Here is a 5,186-nt window from a genome sequence, read left to right on the forward strand (position 1 = left end):
AGAGTTATGCAGGGGAACAGATCCAGTGACACCACTACATCTTCCAGCTGATACTACTGAAACAGTGCGCAGCATATAAAGGGCTAGAACTGCTGCCACCTGCCTTAGACTGGTGGCAGGATGATACAACCTATCCTGAGAATGGATTCTGCACCATTCTTTTTTGTTCAAGTTACTAGATTCCAATTCAAAGTCTAGGCTAAAGCAAGATCATGTTTCTAGCACCGAAGGAATCTGTGAAAGAATGTATTCGACATGGAAGATGTTGGGGAAGAGTTTAGATGTTGGGCATCCAAGAAAGAAAGGCAACGGTCCAGCATACACAGGTTTTAAAACAACAAGAGTGTACTGATAACAATTACTGTTGTAATTTACTTATCAACTTTCAGTTCATATAAATTGCAGACAGGTATATCTTTTCTCCACTCTCCTGTCATAACCCAGCTTTGGCCCTCTCTATTTTGGCATATTCTCAACTGTTTTAAATAGACCTGGAGTTAAAATATTAGGCTGAATCATACAAACCTGTTGTTTTTAGGAGTCAAAAACAAACACTGGCAATGTCTGATGGTGTAACATATATCATGGTAAACTAACTTCTTAAGTTACTAGTATTTGAGTGAAGGCATTAGGGCATATTTTCTAAGTCTTCAAGTATTTGAGGAATTATAAAGGAACTTCTGATAGAAATTTAGTAACATGTTTATACCATCAGAAAACAGAAATATCATGAAAGTATGAAAATAAAAATTCATTTGTTCAGTCATTTACTGAGCACTTCTCATATTTGTCAGGCACATTATCTGCTAAAGACAGCAAACACGTCCCTGCTTTCATGGAGTTTGTAGTCTCATGGGACAGAGTTCAGCTCCATAAAGAGAAGGACTTTATTGTCAGAATTATCAACAAATACAAGAGACATAAAAAAGGGAATTAACAGAAATTAAAATAGTAGGCATTTGCATTGTTCATTACTGTATACATTAGTTTTTACATATTTTATTTGAGATAACAATCTTATTATCAATTGATTCTAAAGAAAAAAATTTTCAATTTACTGATTTCGGTTACATCAAATTTTGACCCAAGAGTTCTCATTATTCACTGAGCCTGAAATAGTTGATGATGGCTATCTATTCACAAGACTATTTTAAATAATATTTGTCACAAAAAAGTACATTTCATTTTTTTTAATGTGTTTTTCTAGTACAGATATTCTCTAGGTACATAAAAACAGGGAAAAAGAAAATGCTGCCTTTTTGAAAAGTACTTCCTAATATTGATTTTATATTCCTAATACATTATAATCTATGGCTTAGCCAAAGTATTGAGTAATGGTTATTGGAACATCATTCTTGAGATAAGAAGAGTTTTTACAACATGTCATTTTCATCTATGTAAACGTATGTTCTGGAAGAGAAGCTTATGAATAATTTGAGATTATTCAATTCCTCCTAATATGACAGACATTCCTTCAAGCACTAAATAGAAAATCACAGAGCAAATACATCAGATATCCTCCAAAAGTTAGCTAGGAATTCTTCCTAAATATATTTACCTTATAGCTAAAGATGCGAATTGTCTGAAAAACAATTTCTTAAAATATTTTTTAAATACCAAGAGACGTTGCTATGTAATATAACACTAAAAGGAATAATTTAATAAAGAAATGAAACATTTGTTATCCTAACAAATAGTTTTATATTAGATTTTTTGTGGGTTTTTTTTTTTTTTTGCATCTATTCACTAAATATTTATTGAGCATGCTAGGTACTGAGAAGTTTTACCTGTTTTTTTTTTTTAAGTTTTATATATATATTTATTTTTATATAGAAGATTTTCTTCAGATGAACTCTTTTAAATATGTAGAAAGAATAAATGTGTACCTAAAATGTAAAGAAGTTGCTAAAAGTTGTCTCAATGTAAACTGCAACAGATCAATTTTAATAAAAATCATGTATTTTTAATTATACATACTTTCTAGCAAAGAAAATATTTATTTTTTTCTCTCTTTTGCCATTTTTCCCTTTTTCTAAAATTGTGAAGGATATTTATATGATAGCATGATCTATAATTTGAGAATAAGCCCAAAGGTTTATTTTTTATTGAGGTATACAAAGAGCTTTATTAATAAGAACAATCTAGAATACTAATGTAAATTAGGTGGTCCTAATATATTCTTAAATCTACATATTCTATTTCAGTATGTGGATGCAACATAAATAATAAGTTATGTTTTGGTTTTAAAAAGACTATTTGTGATTAAACAATACACCATACAATAGGAAGTGGCAAGTTCTTTCCATGGTTTCCAGTTGAGAAATACTTTCTAATACCATTGTAAGCTATAGTAAAATTATGACACAAATAATATGAAAAATCTCAATAAAATTTTAGAATCACTTTTTAGCTATCTAAAGCTTTAAAGAAATAAAAACCAACTTTTCTTTTGTCATTCCTATGTTATTATTACTTAAAGGATTCTTATTTCCATATGCTGTTTAAACTGTTTCATTTTAAATGGTTTTTGTAAGTCATCTATACATAAAGGCTGACATAACGTTAAAACAAACTTCAATTTAAAAATTTAATACTCATCAATTTAAATAGATATTTCCAATTGATTGCTGTGTAAAATTGTCAAATAGAATTTTTAAATGTCTCATTCTTAAAAGCAAGCTTTTAAAATTACACCTTGATACCAGAGGAATCACATTCATTCCACTAAAACTGAGAAAAAAAGATAACCAAATTGAGCATTTTAACACCAGCCCAGTTCTATTATTCAACTTGTGTTCTTGGACAGGTCATTTAACCTTGACGATAACAGTGATGAGGCCACAAGTTATCTCTCAGGTCCCTTCTTATCCTAATAACCAGCTAATCCAAGCTCTAGCACATCATCTGTAGGGGATTCTAGATACCAAGACTGGATTTTATTCTCATGTAAAGATTTAGACACGAATATAAATGAGGGAAGAGAGATCATCTAAGGTTAAATATTCCTTCAATTAGATTCTCATGTTTTACCTACTTTTTTTATTGGTTTATACATCTCTTAAAAAATATTTATCGAACCTCTATTATGTATCATGCTCTGAGAACAAAGATGAAAGATTCCCTCAAAGGGCTTTCACTCTAGTTGAGAAAGACAGATTTCTAAACAACCAAATGCAATGTGGTATTAGTTTCTACAGCAGATATTTATTTACCTACAGGCCATGGGAGGAAATTGTCATTGCTACTTTGAAAATCAGAAAAAGCCTTTATTTTGGAAGTGAAACTTGAAGTGAGTCTTACAAAAGATCAGTGATGCAAACTGGAAAAGAAATTAAGCAAACAATTGCACTAATAATAGTAGCAAAAATAATAAAATACTTAGGAATAAACTTTAACAAGGAGGCAAAAAAACTTACAAACTGATAACTACAAAATAGTGCTGAAAGAAATTAAAGAAGATACAAATAAATGGAAAGACATTTCCTGTTCATGGACTGGAAGACAATGTTACTAAGATGTCAATACTATCCAAAATGATCTATAGTCCTTATTAAATGTAATCCCTATCAAAATTCCAATGGTGCTTCTGGAAGAAACAAAAAAAAATCATCCTAAAATTCATCTGGAATCTCATGGTATTTGAGTAGGTTGTAACCTACAGCTGCAGGAGGTTAAAGAAAGGAAAGTAAGCACAGCTAAAGAATTGGAGGCAAATAATACAGGCTACTCTTTTAAAGATTTTGGCTAGCAAGAGTAGGAGAGGTACAATGCAGAAGCTAGTCGGAGATTCAAGATCAAGGAAGAGTATTTTTTTTTTTGTTATTTCTCAGGCTTTTTGTTACTTGTTTGTTTATTTGTTCAGGGATAGGAAAGATGTTATCAAGTTAATAAAGTTGGGAGAAATGACCTGAAGAAGAGAAAAGGATGAAAATACAGACGTGCAGGAGAGAGAAGAAATAACTAGTAGAGCAAGTTCCAGATTATAACTATCAGATCAAGAACACAGCTGAAGAGATTAGTCTTAAGTAGATAAAAGACACCTCTTTTCCTAAGACTATATGGAATTCTAAGAGCCAAATGCAGTAGCAGATAGGGACTTGGTACAGGGACTTGAATTAAGCAGGTCCAAGCCTCATTCTTACCTGTTAAGGTAGCTTTGGACAGGAGGCTTGCTGCTGAGTTTGGAAAACACACTTGCATTAGATCCAATCTACATGACTATGATTTCTTCATTTTCTCATTCATTTGGTAAATACTTATTAATGCTTTTCATGTGTCACATGTTATAGAAGGTACTAGGTAAACAATGGTCAACAAAACAGTCATGGTCCTTCTCATGAAACTTAATTCAGTAAAAAAGACAGTCAAACAAATAGAAAATTTTGTAATTACAACTTGGGATAAGACTTATGAAGGAAACACACTGGTTACAATCATAAAGAAGTTACTTATAAAGATACTCTCTTTACAGGGGACAGGGAAAGATTCTTCGAGGTGGTGAGATTTAAGAGCTAAAAAATGAAAAGGGTCAAAGAGAGGGTCTATTCAGGCATTTGCAAAAGTTCTATAGCAAGAAATTGTTGAGTCCCAGTATCTGAAAGGGGGCAGTGTAACTGGAGCACAGTGGGTAAGGAGAGAGAACATGATAAGATAAAAAATGTAGGCAGGAGACCAGACCACAAAGAATATTGTAGGCCGTACCAAGGAGTCTGATTTTATTTTGCCCTGGTGTTGGGGCAAAAAGCGAATGAATGAACCAATCTAACATCGGTGCTTGCCAGCCAGGTCAAACAGAACAGGAACACAAGACACCCAAAAAAGCCCCCAAGAGAGTCATGTACCACGGGGCCTTGACTAGTTTAACAAGGAATAAACTACATTGGCCAGGACGAGGAGATCAGAGGCCTCACTGAGGTTCTGAAGCATGAGCAGTAATGGAGGAAATAAATTAGTAAGAGGGGTGGGAAGTTATGGTGATAGATAGCTATCAGAAATAGAATAGCTCTGGCAGACGAACAGCCAAAGGTTTCACAGTGCTGATGAGCTGCTGGAGCAGACCACAGGTGTAGGGTGCTACTGTCAAAGAAGTCAAGAGATTTTAAGAAAAGTAATAGTTGTGATGGTAGGAGTGTGGGGGCTATTTATTATTGTTATTATTATTATTACTACTAATGATAATAGCTACC

General features: G+C 32.7%; 1 protein-coding gene across 1 annotated transcript in view; it reads right to left on the minus strand.

Annotated features, from left to right (window-relative positions):
* Nucleotides 1-5,186, minus strand: part of AKAP7 (A-kinase anchoring protein 7) — a 127,155-nt gene that overhangs the window by 86,382 nt on the left and 35,587 nt on the right. The gene's annotated exons all lie outside the window — the stretch shown is intronic.

Source organism: Pteropus vampyrus, unplaced genomic scaffold, assembly GCF_000151845.1.
Source record: "Pteropus vampyrus isolate Shadow unplaced genomic scaffold, Pvam_2.0 Scaffold43, whole genome shotgun sequence".
Taxonomy (NCBI): Eukaryota; Metazoa; Chordata; class Mammalia; order Chiroptera; family Pteropodidae; genus Pteropus; species Pteropus vampyrus.